This window comes from Eucyclogobius newberryi, unplaced genomic scaffold (assembly GCF_026437365.1).
Source record: "Eucyclogobius newberryi isolate DKJ021-1_F unplaced genomic scaffold, fEucNew1.0.hap1 SCAF_12, whole genome shotgun sequence".
NCBI classification, from domain to species: domain Eukaryota; kingdom Metazoa; phylum Chordata; class Actinopteri; order Gobiiformes; family Gobiidae; genus Eucyclogobius; species Eucyclogobius newberryi.
In genome coordinates, this window is record NW_027315746.1 from 27,422,078 (window position 1) to 27,442,228 (window position 20,151).

General features: G+C 40.9%; 1 protein-coding gene across 7 annotated transcripts in view; it reads left to right on the forward strand.

Moving 5' to 3' along the window:
- Positions 1–13,138: 13,138 nt before the first annotated feature.
- Positions 13,139–20,151, forward strand: part of LOC140356629 (la-related protein 4B-like) — a 32,083-nt gene continuing 25,070 nt past the window's right edge. For 3 of the 7 annotated variants that reach the window (XM_072441761.1, XM_072441754.1, XM_072441757.1), the window contains exon 1: positions 13,140–13,668. The gene's annotated coding sequence lies outside the window, so the exon portion shown is untranslated. Of the gene's footprint in view, positions 13,669–20,151 lie in introns of all 7 variants that reach the window. The other 4 variants (XM_072441758.1, XM_072441759.1, XM_072441755.1 and 1 more) reach the window with 3 other exon arrangements.

Below are 20,151 nucleotides of genomic sequence, written 5' to 3' on the forward strand. Positions count from 1 at the left end.
CTCTGGTTTGGATACGCCGGCCAGACAGAAAGCTCCGGACCCAGTTAAACAGTTTACCCTTCACACCACACTTCCGCAGCTTAATGAGGAGCCCATCCTTCCAAACCATATCGTACGCCTTCTCCACATCAAAGAGCACCGCAATAACCTTTTCTTTCTGAGCCCTGGCCAGCTGGATATCAGATTCCAAACACAACACGGAATCCATGGTGTTCCTGCCCCTACGGAAACCACTCTGGTGCGCGGGAAGCAAACCCTGACTCTCCAAGAAGTAATCCAACCGCTCGGTAACCATGCGCTCCATCGTTTTCCCGAGCTGCGACGTCAAGGCAATCGGCCTATAACTTGAAGGGTCAGACGCTGGCCTACCCGGCTTCAGAACCGGCACCACCGTAGACTGTTTCCACGCAGATGGAACACAACCTGAATCCCAAACACGGTTGAAAAGACCCAGGACTAGCCCAAGCGTGTCATCAGTCAAATGAGAGAGCATGTCATAGCACACCTCATCTTTACCCGGGGCTGTCTGTTTCGCCTTAGAAAGTGCTCTCCTTAGCTCAAACAAACTAAACGGAAGGTCAAGGTCATCTTGAGTCGAAGGCTGGTGCCCAATCAGCTCAGAATTCTGGGCCAAAGTACTCTCCCTGTAGTGCCTTTCCGCAGGTGAGAGATTGTCAGAGCTGTGCACCGACACAAAGGTGCTGGCCAACAGTTCAGCTTTGTCAACGTCGCTGACTGCTTCAACACCATTCAGTATTAGGACCGGGGTCCCACGACGGCGCTCAACCCCATGCATCCGCTTAATCATCCCCCAAACATCCCCGAGACGCGTTTCTCTCCCAATTTTGGAACAATACCGCCTCCAATAGGCACTCTTGGCCGTTCTCACAGTTTTCCGCACAACAGCGCGGGCCCTCTTGTAGTCAATGAGGGCACCCTCAGTGTGGGCAACCCTTAGCCGGCGAAACGCCAAAGTTGTTGTTGTTGTTGTTGTTGTTTTATGGCGGTTGGCATCCGAGTGTTGCATTACCGCCAGACTTTATTCCTCAGACGTTTCGTAGTCCTCAGACTCTGTCGTAGTCCGTAAAAGTACTCCTCCCATCGCTTTGGCGTTACAAAGCCCATGAGGTCATGATGTGTTTTTGTGACTAGAATAGTTGTTGTGTCAGAGACCAACCGGCTTTATTCCAGGGAGACTCTTCTTCACCTTCCTCGCCCTCTTTGACGTTCGGTGCTTTGGAAGTACAAAGCCCATGAGATCATGGGACGTCTTTGTTGTTTTACAAAGCCCATGAGGTCATGGGACGTCTTTGTCGTTTTATCCTTTAGAAGTCCTTCTTCCATCACTTTGGCGTTTCTAGGCCCATGAAGTCCAAGCGCGTTAGAACATCCTCTTGCTCCTCATCCTCGGCTCAGTCTCCAACACCCCCCACCTCTATAAACGTTTACCCAGCCCTGTGCTACATAAGTAAGCAACCACAGCCTGACACAAACCCTGTGACTGGATCGCCAGAACGTTCCGCAGATTGAACTCCCGCCCATTATTCCGAAACCACAAGGCCAACCCGGCCCTTTCCCTATCATAAGCCTCACAGCAAATCAGCACATGCTCGACAGTCTCTGGCACCCGACAGTGACCACACAGACCGGTCGGATGTTTGCCTATCCTACTTAGTGACCAATTGAGTCCAGTATGGCCAATCCTCATGCGGGCGAAGGCCCTTTCCTCCCACGCGTTCCTGCCCATAGACCCGCAAGGACCCACACTACCCTGTATGTGATAGAGATGCCGTCCAGTAACACAGTGGCTCCAAAATTCCTGCCAAAGGCCGACCACATGACTCTTGATAACAGGCTTGATTTCAGATTTGCTTAACTCAACCGCCACATCAATTGATGGCCGCCGAAGGGAACGTTTAGCCAGTGCATCAGCCATTTCGTTACCATCCACCCCCACATGCGCAGGGACCCAAATGAAGGAAACCCTCACATCCTTCCTGGACAGGGAGAGCATCAGACAGAAGATGCCATTCAACACATCCTGTCTGCAATCCGATTTCCCAGATTTAATGCTTTGCAATGCAGAAAGGCTGTCAGAGGCCACCACAATGCCGCAACACTGCAAAGCAGATTCCGCCCATTCCAACGCCAACCGTATCGCTATAAGTTCCGACGTGAAAACAGAAAGGCGATCTGTCAACCTCTTCAAAGTGATGGAAGAAGGACGTCTAAAGGATAAAATGACAAAGACGTCCCATGACCTCATGGGCTTTGTAAAACAACAAAGACGTCCCATGACCTCATGGGCTTTGTACTTCCAAAGCACCGAACGTCAAAGAGGGAGAGGAAGATGAAGAAGAGTCTCCCTGGAATAAAGCCGGTCACAAAGACATATCATGACCTCATGGGCTTTGTAACACCAAAGCAATGGAAGGAGTACTTTTACGGACTATGACAGTCTGAGGACTACGAAAAGTCTGAGGAATAAAGTCTGGCGGTAATGCAACAATTGGATGCCAACCGCCATAAAACAACAACAATAACAACAACTCGGATGCCAGCCGCCATAAAACAACAACAACAACAACAACAACAACAACAATCCTCACATCATATAAACAAACACTACACATGAGGAACTACTCCAGGCTTTTTTCACTTATTTTTATACAATGCTTCAAACTGGATTAATAGTGATGTTTTATCGACTGGGTGTCATTGAAAAAAGGCCAACTGCTGGATATAAGATGAGGATGGATGAGAACACTACAGTTTAACTGGCTTTAGGTCTGTAGGTCTACTTAAAATGTGGACAGTTTATCACACATACAGTAGCCTATACATCCTTTTATTCTCACCTGGGATCATCTGTATTTATGATTTAAAATCATAATACATTTTTGAAACAATGTGAACTGTAACTTGGTTATTACCCAAAGCTCAGAGCATAGGTGAGGGTAGAAAGACGAATCGAGTGTTTTGCCTTTCTGACTCAGCTCCTTCTTCACCACAGTCTGATACAGCGACCCCATCACTGCAGATGCTGCACTGATCCGCCTGCCAATCTCCCGCTCCATCCTTCCCACACTCTTCTGCAAAGAGCCCCACCACCTGGAGAGGGCAAGCCACTTCTCGTCTTGGATTTGGAAGTGCTGATTTAATCCCAGCTGCTTCATATTTGGTTGCAATCCATTCCAGTGTATATTGCATGTCCTGGATTCGTTGAAGCAATCAGGACAACATAATCTGCAAACAGCAGAGATGGGATCCTGTGGTTCCCAAACTGGACACCCTCCGACCAAATTCACAAATAATCAAACTTCTTTGCTTAAATGCGTAGCGTTTTTATTTTTTGCAGTAACAGCTAATAAAATGACCACACAGACCATTATCCTTTGCTCAGTGCAGAGAACATGAAGAAATGACTAAAGAAATAACTGTTATTAAGTACTTTTATACATCAATTCTGTGTAATATTTATTCACACCAAAGGCTAGTCAGGCCTTTTAAAGGAAAAAGTAGCACATCTACAATTATGTTAGACTCACTAAAATATTGCAGAAATATCATACATAAAATACGCAATTCCATCCATCCATCCAGTTTCTACCGCTTATTCCCTTTTGGGGTCGCCGGTGACTGGAGCCTATCCCAGTGACTTCGGGCCTTAGGCTGGGTACATCCTGGACAGTGGTCTCAAAATGATGAAATGTTTTACGTTAACCTTACACACTAACCTCGCTTCTAAAGTGATATTCAAAATTGGCCCTAACACTACCTAATCACTTTGCTCTAAACAAGTCAACAAATACTTTTTGAGTCTCATCCAGGAGTCATTCTCAATCTGCAGCTCTAGTCTGAGAACTCGGATATTTATGCTGCTTTGCCCTGACCACCGGGCAAAACCTTCTGATAATAACATGTTTTGTTTATCTATTATCTTTATGAATGATTATTAAAGATAAGTGATAGAGCTCCCTCTTTAGCTCACTTGTGAAAATACACTGTCAGAACAGGCACAACAACATTTTCTCTCATTTTTCGTGAGCCAAGGCCAAAGAACAATACATTTCCGTGGAGTGACGGGTTCATGCCTCATATAGACCTATCTATCGTTTGTACACCACAATGTCCAAAATAATTGAACAAATACTCCCAAATTTATCTCACAATGATCAGACAAGATTTATTAACAAATGACAAACACAAGACAACAACAACAAGAAAGCCAAACATAAAAAATTAGCCGAGGTTTCGAGGTTACATTACCTGGGAAGAATTACGTTCCCAGGTAACGTAATTCTTCAGCGTTCTTGTATACACAATAAGAATATTCTAATCACAGGTAGTCTAATTTGGCAAGCGTATCTTCCCATCAAATAATCAATATTTATATCCCATATCCCACCCACAACCACCCGGCCCACTACCACCCGACCCACAACCACCCGACCCACAACCACCCGGCCCACAACCACCCGACCCACAACCACCCGGCCCACAACCACCCGACCCACAACCACCCGACCCACAACCACCCGACCCACAACCACCTGGCCCACAACCACCCGACCCACAACCACCCGGCCCACAACCACCCGACCCACAACCACCCGACCCACACAACCAAATGAATGGGTTTCAGTCACGTGGCTTATTTGTTGTCACCACCATTTTGAAGCTGCTTGTCTTCGCTGTTAGGTAGAAGTAGAAAACTGCACATAAAATTGAAAATGAAAAGGGTCGATACTTCAAGAAGACTTATGAATTTTGACCCTTATCTACAGCGGCGAGTCGCTGACACTTAAAAGCAGTGACCACTTGCCACAATAAACTTTTGACGACGTTTAGATCCAAGCTTCCTCACGCCCTCTGCACCGGACAAGCTTTCAGAGCTTTCAAGAGAACTTTGTGTCTGATCCTAAAATATATTATCCAGACAGTTGGAAATTAGCCTTGTTAAAACTGTCTGCAAGTAGGCTAACATTTATTAGCATAGCCATTCCAGCTCTAGCCAGCTGCTAACGACTTAATGAACAAACAGCTCAGCCTCAGTCTGGAGTGATTTCTAAGTTTGCTGGTCCCTCCTGACCACAAAATACATTTCTGGACAAACTTTTGTCCTCAAGATGGCAGCAGCGAGTCTGTGATGTCACTTTGGACCCATGAATGGATATAAACAGATGAACCAGCTGAGGAAGCTCCATCAGAGGAGTCTGCACCAGGAGCAGAGTCACCTGCAGCCAAAGGGCCCAAAGGAGAGATGAGGCAGAGACACCAAACCTCCACCAGGGGCCCACAATTCAGGCCCCAGCAGCCAAAGCTTACCACTACTCCTGGTGCAGACGGCTCCTCTGAGGAAACACTGGAGATCCTAAAAGTGAGAAAAGGATCAAAATAAATAAGAACTAAATATATGAGCTTAGAACCAGACTAAAAAAAAAAAAATGAAAATAAAAGTAGGACATAAATACAAGCCTAAATGAAAATGAACATCATGCTCAAATGTCCACGTCAAGACACGGTCAAACGCCTTCTCCATATCCACAAAGCACATGTGGAAAACTCCCATGGGCCCTTGAGAACCCAATTTAGTGTATAGAACTGGTCTCGCTCATGACCTATGGTCAAGACCTATGATCAAGACCTATGGTCATGAGCTTTGGGTAATGACCGAAAGAACAAGATCGCGGATACAAGCGGTCGAAATGAGTTTCCTCCGCCGTGTGGCTGGGCGCTCCCTTAGAGATAGGGTGAGGAGCTCAGTCACACGGGGGTAGCTCGGAGTAGAGCCGCTGCTCCTCCACGTCGAGAGGATCCAGCTGAGGTGGCTCAGGCATCTGTTCCAGATGCCTCCTGGGCGCCACCTTGAGGAGGTGTTTTGGGCATGTCCCACCGGGAAGAGGCCCTGTGGAAGACCCAGGACACGCTGGAGAGACTATGTCTCTCGGCTGGCCTGGGAACACCTCGGGATCCCCCCGGAGGAGTTAGAGGAAGTGTCTGGGGAGAGGGAGGGACTGCTGCCCCTGCGACCAGGCCCCAGATAAGCGGAAGAAAATGGATGGGTGGATAGAACTGGTCCCGCACTGCTCCCCCTAAAGGTGGTTGACTATCAGTCATATTCTGTTCTTCAGTGCCCTGGAATTGACCCCTAGGGAGGCCGAGAAGTGTGGTCCTCTGTAGTCGGAATTCAGACACTCGCCGTCGAGGACCAACCCCAGGGCTGGCTCCAGGTTAGGGCCCTGGTAACGGCCTTGTCATAGAACTTGTCGTAAAGAACTTCTAATATTTAACATTGACATTTGAATATCTGAGTCCTTTTAAATTGGTTGGCACGGTGGGCAGCGTATAGCGCCGTTGCCCCCCCCCCTCCCCAGATTTGAATACTTTATTGAACGTGTGCATATGTTAAGATTGTGAGCCTGTTTTGAATAGTAACACAAATGGCAGAGCTATATTCAAATATGAATATAATATAATATACTGGTAAGTGTTGTGTGCTACCAAACTACAGCAACTATAGTTCACTCACATTGAGCTTGTTAGGATGATGTTATCTGGATAGCTCTGGAAGCCTATTGGAATCTTAAGGATGCATCTACACGGTTGGGACTGTGGCCTGCGGAGAAAATCAGCTGTTGAACTCTTCACTTTTGGCCTTATCAACGAGATCACACCTTGTATAAAACACTGTTTATCTGCATTGCTGTCATCTCCTCTGGAATGTGCAGATATTTCACTCTGTTTGCTGTAATTATTTTTTTTGTGCAATGAAAAATTGAGTCTTGTCTGTGGCAGCATATTTGCATATGCACTCACAATGGGACGCCAACATTAAACGAGTTTAAACGAGTTTATGGCCTATTTGTGCTAATATAGATATTAGTATGTTTTTGTAGGGACCAAGTGCATCCAAGGACATCCAAAAGAGCTTCAGAATCCACAGATTGTAAATCATCCAAGTTCTTTAAAAGGACATTTTCTCCTTGTGTGATACAAACAGCAACAGAAAATCCTTGAAGCTGCTGCATGTGGCTCCATAAAGAACATCCAAAAATGGAGTTGCAAGTGTCACTGGATACTGGCCAGCGTGTCTCAACCCTACTTCTAAAACACAATGAAAGACTTGATAAAGGGAACTTTCAGCTCAGTTTATTCACATCACAGTTCATCACATAACACACACATACAGGTTTTGAGTGACCAAAACAGGCAGAAGCAAAAAGCTTGTGTGCCTAATGTGCATCTATTTACATTATACATGTTACATCTTTAACCTTAACGTAGACATACTGTATTTATTTATTCATTTAGGAAACCTTCTTTAATGGCCTGAGACAATAGTTGTGTCATCTGCAAACATAATCAAGTTTAAACATTTTGAGCTATTACAAATATAATTTATAATTAAAGGTTTTGGACACAGAACCTTGTGTGTTATTGTCTTAAATTCTCACCTTGTATGGTTCAGTTGAGCACAGCTGCACCTGCAGATGTGCTGTGCCCTAACTCCAGCCCCGGGCAGCACAACCTTTGCCATGTTCATGTCATTTGAAACTACTCCATGAAGGGACTGATTACATTATGACCTAATGGGTTTAAAATCTGATCTATAATTTCTATAATAATTCTCATATCTATCTGATTTCATTGTTTTCTGTTTGCTAAAACCTTTCAGTTCAACACCTTGTTTAGCTCTGATAGAAATCATTCCAGAATTCTTTTAGGAAGTCTCGCAAAACACCAACTCTTCCATCTCCATTTGGCAAACGCATGTTGGTTACCAAAGATGACAGAATATATAGGATTGTGAAAGTGCTTATTTCCAAAAAATAAGGATTAGAAAAAGTAATCAGGACATCAGCAATGTTTCAGTTTCAGTGCAGAGAAGCAGACTCTCCACCTGAGGATAAGTTATATCATCTTGTCTCTCATGAGGGAGTGTCTCAGTGTCTGGTGCAGAATGTCCTCTGATGTGTCCGGCTCGTAGCTTCCACTTAATGATCTGTGACATTACCTCCTGCTGGTCCGTCCCATGTAACTGTGTCACGCAGTTCAAAGTCATCAACGGCAGAAGCTCCAGCATCAATTTCACTACAGCTTGAAGAATCTTGAGTGTCTGTGAGATCCACCACACTGGCCTATCAGCTTCTGCTTCTTCGTTTGGGTCCTGTCCACTCGTGTGCTGCATGAGTAAAGTCAAAGAAGTTTAACTTTGCTATTTATACTAGTTACACTCAATGCAAGTTGAGTAAAGAAAGGTCTTCAGTCATAACATTTACATGTTCCATTGTTTTGTCTGCAGTAATAAATAAAGACCTTGACCTGCTTGTACCTTTTTTCATCATCAGTAAGGATCATCCAGCCTGATCATCTGATTTTGTCCCATTTTACCTTTTTATTGCTCTTTGTCCACTTAGTTGTGGTTTGTTTTGAAGAGTAGAGCCCTGCATCATCATCTTTAGACAGTTGACATCTTCCTGACACACACATATATATGTATATGTATATATATATATATATATATATATATATATATATATATATATATATATATATATATATATATATATATCTGTATAAGTAAGTGTCGTAATTAACACTTAAAAGGAAAATTATAAGAATATGTTCTAGTACATTTTAGTTTCTATTCATTTTAACGAGGCATATATAATGAAATTTACTTAATATACTGAATAATAAAAACATACATTTTGATGTTTTAAGCACTATTTGGACAGGATTAGTTTTACAGAGAAACCTCAGGTAAATAGTAAATCATCCTTGTCTGTCAAAATGTAAATATATTTTTAAAATTCCCTGAATTTTACAATTAAAAACAAACCTAAAATAGAAGCAACGTTAGCAACATGATGAACTACCGGTAAAGGGTCATTGTCATATTTTAGGGGGTTTAACAGTCTGCCATTTGCGCAATAAAGTCTGTAAAAACAAATAAATAAAAATGCTTATCCTGGCCGATTGCACACAAATATTACATTGTTTGTTGGGTATTTTCAATTTTACAGACATCCCTGGGTACAACTAATCCTGCCTGGAAAAATTTGGACCACACCACAGGAACTAACGGTTATTTCATTATTGTGTATTTGCCAACGAGTGATACAAGCCAATCCATTAACACCAACTTCTTAACAATAAGCAAGTCATAGTTGTAGAAGCTTGTTGTTTAGTAAGCTAGTGTTAATGACACCATGTTGTCACACAGACGAACACCTTAGGTCAGGGGTGATTCAACTTTTTTCACCGAAAGCTGCATTTTGAAGTGAATTGTTCAAAATGTTGATGGATGTACAGTAGTTTGGATGAGCCACCACACCTTTAATAAGGTTTGGAACTTTAATTGTAGGTCTTTATTACATCAAATATTGTAATTTGACTCATAATAGCATTTTTTCCCCCGATTTTACTTTTTTCCAGGCCAATTTTGCAGCAAGCCTGAGGGCCAACAAAAATTGGTCCGAGGGCCGCATTCAGCCCCCCCACCATAGTTTGGACACCTCTACCTACATTTATATTATAGCCATTTGAGTATGGAATAAGCAATCTTTATTTGTGATTGTGAGGTTCATATCAGTTGAAGGCTGGCGAATCAAATACAAAGTCCTATTTTGTCCATTTCGGGGGAATTAATCAATTAAATCGTGGAAACAAACTGGCAAATTTGTGGTAACAAACCCACAAATCGTGAGGACAAAATGAGCTAATTCATGGATAAGAAATAGTAATATGAAGCCACAAATAAGACTGATTTCTGAGCACGACTTCAGGCTCCGTGGTGTGTGCATTGTGCCCATGATGCGCCTTATCTGTTGTGGTCCGCTGATGTAGAAGCAGCCAATCCCAGGACCACGCCCACCCCCACAGGTCACGAGTGGATCCGCGTGCGCACCCTGTTCTTTTGAGCCAATCGGGAGCCCCGCTGTGAGCTCGAGGGCGGGGGAGGAGGCAGCGCGAGCGCTCTGTGACAGCTCTCGATTCAGTACTGCACCGAAGACAGAGAAAAGACACGAGGTCTCACTCCATGTGAAATTTGCTAAATATTAACGAACCTAACTTGAGTAAAGACCCCACACTGACTCTCATTCAATAAATGTTGTCCAAAAAAATGTACAGAAAATTATAAACATATGAATTGTTTTCGACCAATTTAGCTTTTATCATGTACGGTAACCTGGAATGTAATGACACTAACTGGCCCTAAATGTTCAAACCACTTTTAATTTCAACAAAGCACTTTTGCATATAAAATCATATTAATAAAAATATGTATATATATTAATATTACATTTAAAGGTGAGCTATGTAACTTTTCTAGTGGAGGGACTGTCCGCCAACTGTAAATATTTGGGTTTCAGCTTTGTGTTTATCTGTGAGGACTTTTGCTCATTAGAATTATATAATATTTTGCTTTCAATTGTTAATTTCTATAGCAACTGTACCAGCTTTTCATGTGTCTGAAACTCAAGGATATCTGACAATCGCCCAAAATATAGATATGTCTTCTCGTTACACAGCAACATCACCCGTCTCACAAGAAAATAATGAGTGATCAGACCAGAATTAGTCTGTTTCTAATCTGTCATTTGGACAGAAGAAATCATCAACTCATATATTCTCTAACCAAATATCACCATGTATGAATCAGAAAATAATTAAATTATTAAATTAAAAACAGTGATAGAGTAGAAATATAGAAAATAAAACATGCAAAGATTATATTATATTATGTTTTGACTATCATGCTAAAAGTCAGTCCTGAGCAGAGGCTTGTAGTCCACAAAGGGACCTCAGATGAACCTCATAAAGACCTCACATGAACCTCAGAGGGGCCCCAGAGGGAACTCAGAGGGACCTCAGAGGGACCTCATTCTACTCAGAAGATGGAGGAGACTTGAACGTTCTCCTCATAATCTGGATGTTGTATTTGAGAGACTTATAGACCTTTTCAAAGTTTAAAAACAAATACACATTAAATTCTGGAATGGACAGCAAATTTGATGAAGAAATTAGGATAAATTAACCACATTGTACACAGAATATAAAAAATAAACGGCTTTAGCTCCCTTATTTTCCACTTTTACTCCTTTAATTTAATCCACCTTCATTTCGCTCTGGTCCAGCTCGTTGTGGACCAACGAGCTGGACCAGAGCGTGTCCAGTTTTTTGTGTTTTTTTATTTTTTTCCTCCTCTGTTGTTGTTGTTGTTGTTTGTGTCGTCATTGCTTTGTTGTTTTTGTTCTATGCTCTAATAAAAAAATTAAATAGCAAAAAATTAAATCAAGGGGTTTAGCAAATGAAAACCAGTCCGATACACGTGATAATTACAGTGAAATTTATAGTTGTGATTATTTTATAGGAGATTCTAATAAACACGTAGCATAAAGGCCAAATCTGTATTTCTAGGCTTACTGAGCTCCATAGCATTAGCATTGAGACACATTTAACTACCTTAATAAACATAGCCCTGTAACATGTTTGTCTCCATGGAGATGGTGTGGTTTAATGCTTTACAGAGGAACATTATTGGCAAAGCAATATATCTTCATTGAGACTTGAAAGTGGCGTAACTAGAAAAGTTATAAAGTGCACATTTAAGCCTGCAGAATATTCATTTATTTATTCTAACAGACACAAGTAATAATAATCTTTATTTACAAATCATCTGAAAAAAATAAAAAATAATATACAGCAAAACAGAGAACAAAATATGACGAAAAAGGGAGAAAGAAAGTATTGGAAAAGTATTTAACTGAAAAGGGGCCAGGGTATATGTGTAAAATAGAAACAAATAAATTATCCTGACAATAACACAGCAATATACAGACAATATTAATAAACAACAATAATAAATAAATACATATACATGTAGTGGTGGGGTGTAGTATTCAGCAGATTATTCAAATAATGTATAATGTATTACAAGCTTTTTTAACTTATAAAATATAACTTCTTCATATAATTGAAATTCCAAGAAGCATCATAACTGTACTTCAAAATCAGAAAGGCACAATCAAAATCCCAACTTATTACAAGCCTACAGAGTATTTCATGAGTATATGTGCTTTTATTACAAGCCTACAGAGTATTTCATGAGTACAATATGTGTTTTTATTACAAGCCAACAGAGTATTTAATGAGTACAATGTGTTTTTATTACAAGCCTACAGAGTATTTCATGAGTATAATATGTGTTTTTATTACAAACCTTACAGAGTATTTCATGAGTATAATATGTGTTTTTATTACAAGCCAACAGAGTATTTAATGAGTACAATGTGTTTTTATTACAAGCCTACAGAGTATTTCATGAGTATAATATGTGTTTTTATTACAAACCTTACAGAGTATTTCATGAGTATAATATGTGTTTTTATTACAAACCTTACAGAGTATTTCATGAGTACAATATGTGTTTTTATTACAAGCCAACAGAGTATTTAATGAGTACAATGTGTTTTTATTACAAGCCTACAGAGTATTTAATGAGTACAATGTGTTTTTATTACAAGCCTACAGAGTATTTCATGAGTATAATATGTGTTTTTATTACAAACCTTACAGAGTATTTCATGAGTATAATATGTGTTTTTATTACAAACCTTACAGAGTATTTCATGAGTACAATATGTGTTTTTATTACAAGCCAACAGAGTATTTAATGAGTACAATGTGTTTTTATTACAAGCCTACAGAGTATTTCATGAGTACAATATGTGTTTTTATTACAAGCCTACAGAGTATTTCATGAGTATAATATGCGTTTTTATTACAAACCTTACAGAGTATTTCATGAGTATAATATGTGTTTTTATTACAAGCCTACAGAGTATTTCATGAGTATATGTGCTTTTATTACAAGCCTACAGAGTATTTAATGAGTATATGTGCTTTTATTACAAGCCTACAGAGTATTTAATGAGTACAATGTGTTTTTATTACAAGCCTACAGAGTATTTCATGAGTATAATATGTGTTTTTATTACAAACCTTACAGAGTATTTCATGAGTATAATATGTGTTTTTATTACAAGCCTACAGAGTATTTCATGAGTATAACATGTGTTGTTTTTTGTGTGTGAGTGAGCCCTCCTCTCTAGAGCCGATCTGTGTCCTGCACTCGAAAGGGAAAGGAAACACTTCTCCATTTCCTAAATCCCCTCCCGCTCTGCCTTTAGCTCTAACCTACCGTCTGTTTGCTCGACCTAAAGGCTTCGAGACGCTCTTCTCCTCTCAATTCAACCTTTCCTGGTTGATTGTTGGACTCCCCCTTCCCTTCAGACCCCACTTCGCCGCCGCTACCTTCATCATCTCCTCGCCAAATACCAACCGCCAGATTTAGCGAGCCCAAAGTTGACAGGCGGCGAAGCTAACACAAAACTAGCCCCGGATTTCACACACTTCGCTGGGGCGTCATCTCGTCTACTCGCCCCCGGCTTCCTGTGGATACCTCCCCGCGAAGCTGACGAGCGTCTGCGGTGGGCTTTATCGCTGGTAAGCCGGTCGTTCCCTGGCAGGCGTGCTCGATTTAGCATGCTAGCTAATACCCTGCGCATTTAGCCTGGAAGCCAACACAAGGCCGCAGTCCAGCCCCAAAAGCATCTGCCGCTGAGACTATTTGCATCGCCGCGCAGTGATAGTTGACAGGTGAGTGGCAAATACGTCTAATTCCCCTCGGCTAACGTCGCAGGGGCGCCGTAGCTTCTCGCCAGCGGGTCGCGTTGTCAGTGTTGTGTTTGTTAGCTTCGGTGCTAATCACATTTTAGCCCGTTTCTAGACGATGGGGGTTGGGGGAATCCGCGAAATCACGCCGGAGGTCGCCATCTTTCATTGGATGCGGCTGCGAAAGGGAAGCTCGCCGCTAAGCTAAGCACGGCTGCGGCTCCCGGTGCCCGCAGAGCTCGCGCGGCGGTGGTTGTTGTGAGTGTTTTACGCCGCCGGTGGCCGGTTTTGCCTGAGGGTTTAGCGATATGCGAGGCTCGCGGTACGATATTATCACGATGTTCATTTCGCGATTCGATGTTTATTGCGATATCGAGACGGGGCTAACGTAGTTGTTGGAATGACGCTTTTTTCTTTTTAAAATGCCTTGACAAGCCTTCGATGTGAACCACCATAGTTGTATTACAAGGAATTAAGATGTTAAACTGCTTTTTTCTGATTTTAATATTGATAATATGGGTAGTTGATGCGTGTTTCCTTTTTAGTTTACATTTATTTACATGAACAACTAGACAATATAGCAGCAGGTGGTGATTCAACTATTTTGACAGCCCACTATATTATTATTAGTGATTTATTTGTGATGATACAATTTCACAATGTTTCGGTTATTGTTGCATCCCTAGTGGTTTTGTGTGTAAGGATAATAAGGTGTTACTGCTAAAAAAGACTGGGTTGTTGTGTAGAGATGTCAAGATTAACCTGTTAATCGATAATCGTGATTATTCAGCTCACAATGTAATCGTAAGAAATATAAACTAACAATTGAGACAATTTTAGAAGCAACGTTATGTCATTTCTATTCAATCTGGACCCCAAAATAGACAGGCAAATGTTAAGTGACTTATGTGGCAGTTTATATCACAATAACTTTATAAAGCTGTTCATAAAGCTGGTTAAGTATTAATGGAACAGCGATGTGTTCGAATGAAAGAAAATTAAGGAGTTTGCCTTTATATTTTGTCAAGTTCCATTAATCGTGAATAATCGTAAAATTGTAATTTTCTTCTCACATGAATTTTGACAGTAAATTTTGATATCATGACTATTGTTTTCAAAGAACGCCTACGCTCTATTTACTACTATTATTGTTTTACTATTATTATTGTTCATTGATAGGCCCTTGTCACATTAACGGGAGAAAATTATTTTTTTGGGATTTCACAATTTGTAACTTTGGTGGCATTTATTTAAATTTTTAGTTGTAGGCTACAATTATTTCTGAAAGGGTGGTGTTGACATAATAATAGTCTGCTTTGTAATTACTTCATGTATCAAATTCACAATTTTATTATGTGACTGCATTTATTTAGGTAATAGAATGCCCACTGTAAACAAAAAATACTATGGTGTTATTGAAATATTGCAATAGGATTTTTTGAAAAATGATGCAGCCCTAGTATTAAATTATGTTTGATACAGTTTTGTCAATTTTACCGGCACTTTATTATACACATTTACAGAAAAATTCTAAAGTTATCTTGTTGTCTTACTATACGGAACTCCTATTGACTGTACATCACGTGAAAAGCAACATGCTAGCTGCACACATCTGCAATGTTTTTTGAGTTGAACGCTGTACTTTTGGCATTGTCTTGTGGTGAAATTTTGTGAACAACTTTACACCTCACACCTTTCGCTTTGATCAATTTTTCGCAACTTATTGATTCTGCAAGACTGTGCTGTTTCCTCTGACCTCAGTTATCTTTTGTGAACAGCTGCATGTAAATTAAGAAGTTATCATATGCTCTGAGTTATATGGAGCCATAAAGTATATTTTTGTTCAAAGTCCATATATTGAAGTCAGTTTAAGCTTATACAACATAAAATAACTTTACACGTAGCAACACACCCAGTCCTCCAAACTGGACCGGTGGCGGATCAGGCACTGGGCACAAGTGGAAGCCTTTTGTGTTCTGGTCAGAATGGAGAATGGGAGTTTCGGTGTGGGGAGGAGGAGTGCCACTGTGCGCTCGAGCCCGAGTCTTGGCACGGGCCTGGCATGTGAGCTGCTGCTGCCACCGTTGTCGCCGCGGCGCTCAGAGCATGTGTCACAGGCTAATTTCACCTGCACTGCGTCTGCGTGAGGGCTCCAGTCATGGGATGTTTGTGAAGCGAGCTGTGGCAGTGCTTCTCAACTGGTGTGTCACAGGCTTTTGCCAAAAATACTGATGAAACGTGAAGTTTACAAGTTAGCCGGGCTTTCACCAGCGAGTCCAGATGGTGGGCTGCCGGTGCTAGAATGTGAAGATGTGACTCTCCCAAATGGCAGAAACCGCTTTTTATTTTATTTTTTACAATTTGATGTGTTTTGGTTCTGTTTTATTTTTTAGAAATAGCCAAAAGGAAAAAAAAGACAAATGTTAGACTAGGGCTGGGCTTTTCACACCCCACCCACGCCTCCTATTGGTCAGGCTTTGAGTGAGTGACAGCTGGATTTAACCAATTACAGGGAAGTGTGAACTTTCAGAATAAGTAAGTACAGTTATTGACCTCTGACTAGTCAAACAATTATTTCTATTGAACCATAAATGAAATGCGCCGGTTAATCAGGGGGAAGTTGTCGGTGTTTATATATATATAATGAAAATGAAAATTCTCCAAGCGGAATGAGCCTCACATGAGTGTTATTTGTGTTGCCAGCATCAAAAATAATAATGTGTTTAAACCTGTGCTGTGTCCTCTCTGATCTGAATGGTCACTACCTAAAGCCCAGCTCCTGCACCAATCATGAATCAGAACTAGTCTGGCCTCTGCAGCTCAGTGAGACTGGGATTCTGGAGAAGAAGCTGAACATGAGTCGTAGCCTGTCCACAAACTGAGGAGGACAAACACTCGGATGTGTCCTCTTTAAGAAAGTTAAGGCTCTGGCAACACACTTTTATTTGTGATCGTTTTTGTCTGTTTTTTAACCTGTATGAGCACGGACTAAATACAGTTCCCGAAGGAAATCCGCAACAAATTCTCTCGTGAGTCATGACCCACGTTGAACACAATTTATTGTAAGACATTTTTGTTGTTGTACTAAATGATTAGTATGGACATGTTTATTCCCCATAACTTTGCTGTGTGTCTGGTCAGCACACGTGGGGCTGAAGAGGAGCGACTGAACTGTCGCTGCTGCCTCTGGCGACAAGGGAGAGCAGTGCACAGTCCGATGAGAGACGGGACAGGATTCTGATGTTCAAATGAAAATAATGTGTTCAAACTGTTTGTATGCTTATTGCACAACACTCTGCTCCTGCTGCTTTTCTGGTACCTAGACTTTGATCGCGGTTTATTGATCCACAATGGAAATTACTTATAAAAAAGACAAAAGTTTTTATAAAATTCTAAATTGGATCTATTTGCCTGCGGCACGGTTAGGGTCAGAGCAGTACAGGTCACTTTTGACAATGGAAACACTTTCAGGTCTTAACGATCCACTTCATGTGAACTCATGGAAAAGGGGTGTAAGAAATGTTAATTACATGATCGGTTTGTCTCCGTTTGCTACGTCAACTAAACAGTTCTTTACGCTGTGAAGTTTTCTAACGAGGCCTAACGAAGTCTTTTATCACAATGTAAATAAGAACATTTACGATGATGATATAATTGCCGCTAGACAACTTCAAAATCTGCAGTTTATTGGTGCACATTCAAAAAAGGAACACTTTCTTTTCAATTTAACAACAAGCTCTTTCTGTCGTACATTAAAGCTGTCATTTTATAACAATAGTGCATACGTTTATCAGCCACAATTTATAAGTCTATACTGCAACCTCCACCTGTTTTAAGTTCTCTAATGTAACTGTGGCCTGTCTGGTAGATTCATCTTTCATAAAGGCTGGACCTGCATTTCCTTATGTTCTGGAATTTCTATTGTCTTTATCGTTTGGAATTTTTGAAAAAAGTTTTTCATAAAAGGATTGAAATACTGATTGAAGTTGGTCTTGTTTAGTTAAGATGACATAATTCTGCCTATCCCGTATTTTTAAAAAATGTTTTTTTCAGCTTGTTGTTTTGATGGTAATTTAGAATATTTTGATCCACTCTCGTTATATCTTTGTTTGGTAAAGAGCATTTTCCTAACTATTTCATGTAAAGTCAGATCCTTAATTTCTCCACTCATCTTCTATATTTCTTGTTACATTTAAAGGACACCACTTTTTGGCATGGTTTTCTTCCAGCAATTTTAATATTTCAGACTACTTGGCTTTTTCACCCTTTGTTTCTTTTTTTGGAGGCTATAGCTATAAGTTGTCCTCTCAAGACTGCTTTGGAAGCATCCCAAAGGATGGGCGGAGAAATTTCCCAAGCATCAGTTTCCTCCAGACAAGTCTTAATATTGTTGGACAGTTTTTCCTTTAAAAAGGGCCTTTAATCAGGCTCACATTGAACTTCCACAGTGTGCTTTTCATCTTTCCTCCAAATCTACAGAAATGTAGACCGGAGCATGATCACTTCTGTCTACTGTGCCTACATCTGCCTCAGTGATTTTACATCCGTCTTTATTGAGAACAAAAAGGTTATCTATTCTTAAATAGATTGTATGTGGGTTAGAAAAATGGGTATACTGACGTGCTCTTGGGTTCAATTTCCTCCAGGTTTCAATCAATCCTATATTCTTCTATATTTCTTATTAGAAATTATTATAGATATTAGAGTTGTGTTAAAAAAAAAAAAATCAGTATTGAATTTTTGATAACTCTTGAATGTTTTTAATCTCTGGAGACAACAAACAAAATTTGGGCTGCAACAATTACTCAAGTAAATAGAGTAATTTGATTACAAAAAACATTTTATTGCCTCGATTTGTTTAATGTTCTTAAAAACATGAGAATCTTCAACGCTTTTGGCGCTTTTGTTTCACACAGACCTAGGGTCAAACGATGATTTTTAAAGCAGAGTTTTGCAGCGGCGGTGAACGGTGCGTTAGCTCAAAGCACCACCATAACCCGGAAGTCTCAGTCCTTATTAACGTGGGGAAAGACTGTGGTGCTCCTTTAACTGACTGAATAAAAGGATCTCCACGCGGTGACTGTAAACGGGGAAAGTGGTGAATTAAAGTTATCAGAGGAGTCCGCTCGCTCTGGATTGGGCTGAAAACGGCTTGAGTCGCGATGTAGAGATGACAAGCTGCACAGAACAGTCATCACAGCAGCGACAGACAAACTCCTCACTGCACAAAGCGGAGCCATCGTTCTTTGGTTTGATCAAGAACTACAATAAAAGACAATCCTCGCAAAGTCCGGGCTGGTTGGCGTCCATATCTAGCATGTTCAGAGCAGATGGGGGCTGCCTCGTGTTTGCACTTAGCGTCGCAGTGAAAACTTTCAGATTACTTGTTAAATTGTGAAAAGCCTGTTGTCCGTCTCCCATGTCGTGAGGCTGGTACAAAGTGATTTGGCTGAAATATCGTCCCTCTAAAGTGTAAGGGAAGCCTAAAACCAACACATTTTGGTTTGTTTTGTGAGTCAACCTGCTTTTCTCCTCTCCTAAACTTATTGCAGCTTCTTCAATGTGATATTTTAATGTCATACCGCTACCAAAAAAAAATTGCGGTATCACCAGTATGATCTGGTCCAACCCTAGTCGAGTGGTTGTCAGTCACTAAATAAGCCCTGTTTTTGCTTTTGGCCTGTGGGCCTTATTTGATGGGACAGTACAGCGTGAAATGGGGATAAACCTACAGTAAAATTGTCGGGTGCTGGATTCGAACTCGCAATGCTGTGGCACACAAGTCCTGGTTTTTCAGTTTCCTAACTCTCCTGTTAAAAATGCATTATAGCCAATGCATGGAAAGGTACCAGCCTTTAGAATGCTGGCTTTCTGTTTATAAGCACTGAAAGACTGTACTGAGATGCATGCCATAAATAAGTAGATGGATTCTCCTGCATTTGAGAGCAAAGTTAGTGTAGACTAAATAAGGCCAAATAGCATGCCGGACAAATTGACTAAATGTGATTGACCACCTTTAATCCATCTAAATTCACACGTGCACATTGTCTCATTAATAAATTGTCTGAAGAACAAGCGGCCTCGCTACATCAGACTATAACACATTTAATCTTATGGAATGTTGTTGGTTTGGCCGTGTTAAGTTACTGTCCAAAACACGAGGAAGCGTTTTCTTTTGGCAGAGCTTGTTTTGCCCGTGTAGAAGCTGCAGCTTGTCCTATTTTTACACCCTTCCCTAAACTCTCTATAGAAATACAGCGCGCCTTAACAAACCCTATGTGTATATGTACGTACTATCAGGTCATGTATCATCTGGAGGCCGCTCTCGTGCCTCGGCCCTGCCTTATGTAACACAGGCTGCTTTGTGTTCAGCTGTTAATGATGGGATTGTGAAAGCTGTGGTCTGTATTTATAATGTTGTTAACCTCAATGTGGCTCAAGGCTCAGATGGGCAATAAATCACACACA